The sequence below is a fragment of the Dendrobates tinctorius genome, unplaced genomic scaffold (genome assembly GCF_039654945.1).
Source record: "Dendrobates tinctorius isolate UK_male_01 unplaced genomic scaffold, ASM3965494v1 ptg000069l, whole genome shotgun sequence".
Classification (NCBI taxonomy): Eukaryota; Metazoa; Chordata; class Amphibia; order Anura; family Dendrobatidae; genus Dendrobates; species Dendrobates tinctorius.
Window position 1 is genome coordinate 17,969,999 of NW_027361737.1, and position 8,118 is coordinate 17,978,116.

Sequence of the window (8,118 nt, forward strand, 5' to 3'; positions counted from 1 at the left end):
AAGGGAATGGACGTTTCATTGCCCTGAATGCTGCCGTCTCACTGGAGGCAGCTGACTGCAGTGAAACTTCTGTAATTACAAGAAGAAAGCCATACAATATTAGATATAATATTTTTTTATTAGGTGTCATTCTATTAAAACAGTTCAATAGAAGGAGCAATATGAATCAAAGGCCGAACTGCAAAATGAAACAGTGAAATGGTTGAAGTGGAGAACAAAGAATCAGTTCACTGCCTAAAGTAATATGACTTCCCATATCTGAACACGTTTGATCCTGCTCCTCGCAAAAAGCTTTGGTTAAAAGAAGAAGTCCATTGGCATACCTGTGAGGGGGGTATAGCTTCAGCAGACCATTTTTAAAAACTCTATTCACCCAATAGCTAACATAGTGTTTGAAAATTAGCAACCGTAGCCATGTGAGCTCGCAGATATAAAATCTATGGCTTTCAATGGAAAATAGCTATAAAATTTCAACTGTATTTAAGACAAGACTAAACTGATGTCAGAGCACAAGATTTGACATGTTGTCATGTGGGCACTGTAGAAGAAAAGCCTACGTTTTCAGACCCTTAAGGGGGTTGTCTAGGACCCAGGTTCAAATTCCACCAAGGACATAATCTGCAAGGACTTTATATGTTCTTCCATGTCTTTGTAGGTCTCCTCTTGGTTCTCCTGTACCCTCCCACACTCTAAAGACATACTGATAGGGAATTTAGATGGGGACAGCAATGAAGACGTCTGTAAAGTTCTGCAGAATATGATGACGCTATATAAGTGAGTAAATAAAATGAATAAGACTAAACTATTGATGACCTAACCAAAAGATAGGTCATCAATCTGAGCTCAGTGTAGATCTGACTCCTCACTCCTGGAACCTCCACCTATCAGCTGATATCTGCTTGTGCAGTGACAGGATCTTTTTTTTTTTTTTTTTAAATCAGCAGCGTAAAAAGGTAAAATCTGGACAGAAAGACGTTTTCATGCCAACTCTCCAGGCACAGTGGTTCCTGTAGTTTTCTTCTTGGGGCGCACCTTTACAGTCTTGGCTTGTGGCTCGACTTTTGTAACTTTCTTGACACTTTTGACGCTTGCAGTACGTTTTGGTGCCTTCTCAACAGGATCTTCATCTGATGGTTCCGATTTCACATCTGAATGGTCTACATCTGACTTTACTTGTCGTTCTTCAGTAACTGAACAGGTGGATGAGGCTTGATCCATAATAGTCTCCACTAGTCCGCTGGAAGAACTGCGTAACCGAGGTTCTGGACTATGCATGTGCACAGCATCGTCATCTCGTATCAGAGTTAAATCCTGCATGCTGAAACTCCGCAACTTCTCTGACAACACTCCTTGACCCTTTGTAGCTGCTGTCACTGCGGCATTCGCAGCAAGATTGAGGCCCCTTTTGCCCACACGCATCATTGTTTCATAGCTCTTGTCTCTGGCCTGAGCAATGTACTCATCAATCTCCTTTTCCTTACTAGACAGTGTTGCATGCACAAACTTCCTATACAACACACTAGAGCCTTTGGTGTAAGGCCTCTTTCACACTTCCGTTTTTTACAATCAGTCACAATCCGCCAGGTTTTGAAAAAAACGGATCCTCAAATTTTTTTTGAGGATCCGTTTTTTTCCACATTGACTTGCATTAATGGCGGATTGTGACGGATCGCTGTCCGTTGCATCCGTTTTTTTTGAGGATCCGCCAAAAATTGCTGTCCGTCACCATCCTGTCATGTCGGACGCTGTTCACACCACAGCATCCGGCAGGCAGAGGTAGTTCCACCTCCAGCCACTATAGCCTCAGTGGCGCCGGTTTGATCTTCAGGCTCTCGGGGGTTAATCCTGCTGGAGACCAGGTTGGAAGGTTAGTCACGCCCACGGTCTTTAAATAGTCATACTGGCATATGGGCGCCGCCGATTATAGCTTGTGTTTCATACCAAGTGGTTCCGGTCTGGAGTGGAGGTGTTCAAGAGAGAGAGATTCATATCTGGTGTCGTATGATCCGTCGTTATCCTTTCTCCTTCCCATATTTGTGTTTAGTTGTGCCCTGTTCACATTACTGTTTATTCCTGTGTGTGTGCGGCGCAGTGCAGTTTAAGTTCTCCCTGTCTGTCATTATTTGTGTGGGAGCTTTGGTGGTGTGACTCCTCACTGGGTGGAGGGTGGAGGGTTAAGTGCAGGGCTGAGCAGGAGATAAGGAAAGGTCGGAGGCTCAGGCATTTGCACCTTCAGCAAAAACCCTGGGTTGAGGGTCAGACAGGGTTTCCCCTAGTAAAAGGGACACCACAGGGGCCCCGGGTATTTCAGCCTTAGTTGAACTAAGCCCCCGTGACATTATAATCGGCCCACATTTTTTCAGGAGTCCATGGATCCATTAGATTCCATAACCCGCCAGTTGGCGGCGCTGTCCATACAGGTCTCCGAGTTGAAAGGGGCAGTTCAGCAGCAGGGCCTGGTAGTAGCAAAGGTGCAAACGGCATCTGCAGGTATCGGTGCAGAGCCGAAGTTTCCGCTGCCAGAACGATTTTCAGGCGATCGCAGCAAATTTGTCGTATTTCGGGAGGCCTGCAAATTATACTTCCGCATGCGGCCAATATCCTCAGGTAATGAGGCCCAGCGAGTAGGGCTGGTGTTGTCATTACTGAGTGGTGACCCCCAAGCATGGGCATTTTCCTTACCAGCTGACTCTGCTACATTTCATTCGGTCGATAATGTTTTTTCTGCCCTCGGGCTCATTTACGATGACCCTGACCGACTGGCTCTAGCGGAATCTAAAATCCGCGCCCTCCGCCAGGGGGAGCGCTTGGCAGAAGACTATTGTTCGGAATTTCGCCGCTGGGCTGTAGACACACAGTGGAATGACCCAGCACTGCGGAGCCAGTTTATTCATGGGGTATCAGGGAGGGTGAAACAAGCCCTCCTGATGTATGAGACTCCGGCATCATTGGAGTCTGCCATGAGTTTGGTGATACGATTTGATCGCCGTTTTTGTCAGGGGGCACAGGAGACGCTACCTCTGGGGGAAAACAGAGGTGCAGGTGTGGTTGAAGTAGATGAGTCCCCTGAACCTATGCAGATTGCTGGCGTGGCACAGGTTCAGCCTCGCGCTCCGGGATTCCGGAAGCCCGGAGCATGTTTCTACTGTGGTAAAGGAGGTCATTATGTTAACGTTTGCCCGGTACTACCTAAGAGGGTCCCACCGGCGGAAAACTGTTAAGCTCAGAGGGTATGGAGGAGACCCAACTGAGCGTATGCATATCCTCCATGATGGTATCTCAATGTATGCTCCCTGCCAAGGTTATTATCGCCGGCAGAGAGCTACCTATATCAGTGTTTGTGGATAGCGGTTCCGCCACCAATCTCATAGATGAGGAGTTTGCACACACCGCCGCGTTTAAGATCGAAAAACTTCCTCACCCCATACAGATGGTGACCATTAATGCTGTTCCCCTCCCTCAAGGGGAGATTACTGAGTTTGTGGCAGAGGTGAAACTCCACATTGGGGTCCTACATTCTGAGTCGGTTACATGTAGGGTCCTCCGTAATCTCCCAGCTCAAATGGTCCTGGGTTTTCCATGGCTGTCCAGGCACAACCCGGTAATTGATTGGAAAACTCAGGACATAGTACAATGGAGTGGTTTCTGCCAAGACAATTGCTTGGCCATATGTGTGTCCGCCGTGACGCCCAGCCTGCCGGAGGCTTTGCAGGATTTCGCGGATGTTTTCTCTGAGAAGGGTTGCTCAGAACTGCCTCCGCATAGAGCCTATGACTGTGCTATTAGGTTAAAACCCGGGGCCAAATTACCTAAGGCCAGGATGTTTAATATTTCTGGTCCTGAGAGACAAGCTCTTAAAGACTACATCGCGGAGAGTCTGAGCAAAGGTCACATCCGGCCTTCGTCCTCGCCTGTAGCCGCGGGGTTTTTCTTCATTAAGAAGAAAGATGGGGGGTTACGCCCGTGTCTGGATTTCCGAGAGTTAAACCAGATTACGATCCGTGATCCCTACCCAATGCCGTTGATCCCGGATTTGTTCAACCAGGTAGCGGGGGCGAAATGGTTTTCCAAGCTGGACCTCAGGGGGGCGTATAACCTCATAAGGGTCCGTCAGGGGGATGAGTGGAAGACGGCGTTTAACACTCCTGAGGGTCATTTTGAGAGTCTGGTTATGCCGTTTGGGTTGACCACCGCGCCTGCCGTTTTCCAACATTTTATTAATGATGTATTTGCTCATGTCCTGGGGAGATTTGTGATTGTATACCTGGATGATATCCTCATTTATTCTAGCGATCGGGACACTCATTTGGAGCATGTTAGGCAGGTGTTACAGTTGCTCCGGGAGAACCAGCTCTATGCTAAGCTGGAAAAATGTTTATTTTTTGTCCAGGAGTTGCCCTTTTTGGGATATCTTGTGTCCGCAGCCGGTTTTAAAATGGACACCGCTAAGGTGCAAGCGGTGTTGCAATGGGAAAGGCCGGAGAGTCTGAAAGCACTCCAGCGGTTCCTTGGGTTTGCGAATTATTATAGGAAATTTATAAAACACTTTTCGACTGTCGCCAAACCGCTCACGGACATGACAAAAAAGGGTGCCGATCTGGCGAACTGGCCTGAGGTGGCTATACGTGCATTTGAGCGTCTGAAGAATAGTTTTGCTTCAGCCCCCATTCTGGTGCAAACAGACGTGTCTAAACCTTTTGTGGTAGAGGTTGATGCGTCGGAGGTGGGAGTGGGGGCAGTACTGTCTCAAGGCTCGTCCTTGAGCGAGATGCATCCATGCGCCTACTTCTCCAAGAAGCTGTCGCCGGCCGAACGGAATTATGATATCGGCAACAGGGAGTTGTTGGCCATCAAACTGGCTTTTGAGGAATGGCGACACTTCTTGGAGGGGGCGGCTCACCAGGTCACAGTTATCACCGACCATAAGAATCTGCTCTATCTGGAGTCGGCCAAGCGTCTGTCTCCTAGGCAGGCTCGCTGGGCATTGTTTTTTACTCGTTTCAATTTTCTTGTGACGTACCGTCCCGGGGCTAAAAACACCAAGGCGGATGCTTTGTCTAGGTGTTTTCCGGGGGGAGAACCGCGGGAAGAGCCGGTACCCATCCTCCAGAAAGGGGTAGTGGTCTCGGCTCTCACGACTGAGGTAGAGGCGGAGATTGCCGAGGCCCAAGAGGAGGTACCACCAGGACTTCCCGCCAACAAATCATTTGTACCCCTGCATCTTCGGCCTAAGGTGTTGAAGGAACACCACGATTCGGTACTGGCTGGTCACCCAGGGGTGAAGGGCACCTTAGAGCTGGTATCGCGTCGTTTCTGGTGGCCCAAAATCCGGCAGGATGTGGTCTCGTACGTGGCAGCTTGCATCACGTGCGCTAGGGCTAAGTCACCCCGAACCCGTCCTGCTGGCACGCTACAGCCTCTGGGGGTACCCAATAGGCCATGGACAGAAATCTCCATGGATTTTATCACTGACTTGCCAGCCTCGGCAGGGAACACGGTCATCCTGGTGGTGGTTGACCGTTTTTCAAAGATGGCGCATTTTGTGGCGTTGTCCTCTTTGCCCAATGCTAAGACGTTGGCTCAGGTATTTGTGAAGGAGGTGGTCAGACTCCACGGAGTACCGTCTGACATAGTATCTGATAGGGGTACGCAATTTGTGGCGAGGTTTTGGAAAGCTTTTTGCTCAAGGTTGGGGATCAAGTTGTCACATTCATCGGCGTTTCATCCACAGTCTAATGGACAAACTGAGCGCATGAACCAAAATCTAGAACAGTATTTACGATGCTTTGTGTCCGACAACCAGGAGGAGTGGTCTACTTTCCTTCCTCTGGCCGAATTCGCATTAAATAATCACCGCCAAGAGTCATCAGGAGAGTCTCCATTCTTTTGTGTGTACGGTCAACATCCTCAGTTTTGTACCTTACGTCAGGGTGACTCCGGGGGTGTCCCGGAGGAGGATCAGCTAGGAGCCCAATTGTCATCAGTCTGGAGGCGGGTGAAACAGCGTTTGTTGAGCATGAGTGCCAGGTACAAACGGGTGGCTGACAGTAGACGCGTGCCAGGTCCGGACCTGTGTGTGGGTGAATGGGTGTGGTTAGCTACGAAGAACATAAAACTCAAAATCCCATCTTTAAAACTGGGTCCAAGGTTTATTGGGCCTTTTAGGATTTCTGCCATCATTAACCCAGTGGCTTATCGGTTGGAACTTCCTGCGGTGTACAGAATACATAACGTTTTTCACAGGGCTTTATTGAAAAAGGTGGTAGGCTTGGTGGACACGACGCCGATGCCACCTCCAGTCATGGTGGATGGCGAGTTAGAGTTCGAGGTCGCCAAGGTAGTGGACTCTCGAGTAGTACGCCGTACTCTTCAGTATTTGGTGCACTGGCGGGGGTATGGTCCAGAGGAGAGGTCTTGGGTTCCAGCCTCAGACATACATGCGGATCGGCTGGTCAGTTCTTTTCACCGTCGTCATCCGGACAAGCCGGGTCCTATGAGTCTTGAGGGCCCTGGGGTCCCTCGTAGAAGACGGGGTACTGTCATGTCGGACGCTGTTCACACCACAGCATCCGGCAGGCAGAGGTAGTTCCACCTCCAGCCACTATAGCCTCAGTGGCGCCGGTTTGATCTTCAGGCTCTCGGGGGTTAATCCTGCTGGAGACCAGGTTGGAAGGTTAGTCACGCCCACGGTCTTTAAATAGTCATACTGGCATATGGGTGTCGCCGATTATAGCTTGTGTTTCATACCAAGTGGTTCCGGTCTGGAGTGGAGGTGTTCAAGAGAGAGAGATTCATATCTGGTGTCATATGATCCGTCGTTATCCTTTCTCCTTCCCATATTTGTGTTTAGTTGTGCCCTGTTCACATTACTGTTTATTCCTGTGTGTGTGCGGCGCAGTGCAGTTTAAGTTCTCCCTGTCTGTCATTATTTGTGTGGGAGCTTTGGTGGTGTGACTCCTCACTGGGTGGAGGGTTAAGTGCAGGGCTGAGCAGGAGATAAGGAAAGGTCGGAGGCTCAGGCATTTGCACCTTCAGCAAAAACCCTGGGTTGAGGGTCAGACAGGGTTTCCCCTAGTAAAAGGGACACCACAGGGGCCCCGGGTATTTCAGCCTTAGTTGAACTAAGCCCCCGTGACATTTCCTCAAAGATTTCAAAACGGAGCTTGTAACGTTTTTTCCTCTGGCGGATCCTCCACACACTCATTTAACCCGAAATTCTTTCTGGGTGCCGGACCAAAAAAAAATTCATTCTCTCTCTCTCTCTCTCTCTCTCTCTCTCCTCTTCCCGGCCAGCGTTATACCTTTAAATTTTCTCATTTTCAGGATCCGTCTGAAAACGGATCCTGTGCCATCAGTTCACATCAGTTGACAACGGATCCGCTTGTCTGACTTTTTGGCGGATTTGAACTGATGCAAAAAACTGAAGTGTGAAAGAGGCCTAAGGTGAAAGAAGCCAAATTACAAATGCAATTTTTAGCTCAAAATAAAAAGGAAACCAGGAAAGAATAATGTCCGTTAAAGTTTCTGCAGTGGAGAAAAAGGCAAACACAATCCAATACATCATCCATTTTACATATTCTTTAACATTTTTCGTCTTAACAGCCTTATATGAGGAGTATGCTGGATATAACGTGCCAAATAGCAACACCACCAGTCTGGAGATGATCCAGGACACCATCCTGCCTGTGCCCAGCGGGGGTCTCCGGGCAGAGCTCAGCACAGGATGCCCGGGACGTCTCCCGTTCAGGGCTGCTGGGATCACAATCCCGGACAGGATCCTAAGCAGTGTATGTAGGAGAACATTGGAGTGCTTTTTTTAGGGCCCATAATCGAGCAATGCAGTAGTTTCACATTTAAAGGGTACCTGTCATGTCCCAAAATGCTATAAACCTATAGATATGGGGTTAATCTGTAGGTTCATAGCATTTTGAAGCCGTCCAGCTGCCATTCTCAAAGCCCTGCTACTCCTAGGTAATGAACTTCATTCTTCCCGGCAGTCTCCACTTTTAAATCATAGAGACGTGACTGGCACGGTTTCTGTCACCGCTTCTCATGATGGTGTCACATCCCCCTGGAACACATGGAGTTAGACAGTCACATTGAGTAATGAATCACAAG

At 48.8% G+C, this 8,118-nt stretch overlaps 1 pseudogene; it reads right to left on the reverse strand.

The window, feature by feature from the left end:
• Window positions 1-942: 942 nt before the first annotated feature.
• Window positions 943-7,766, reverse strand: LOC141095231 (receptor expression-enhancing protein 2-like; annotated as a pseudogene).
• Window positions 7,767-8,118: the final 352 nt, after the last annotated feature.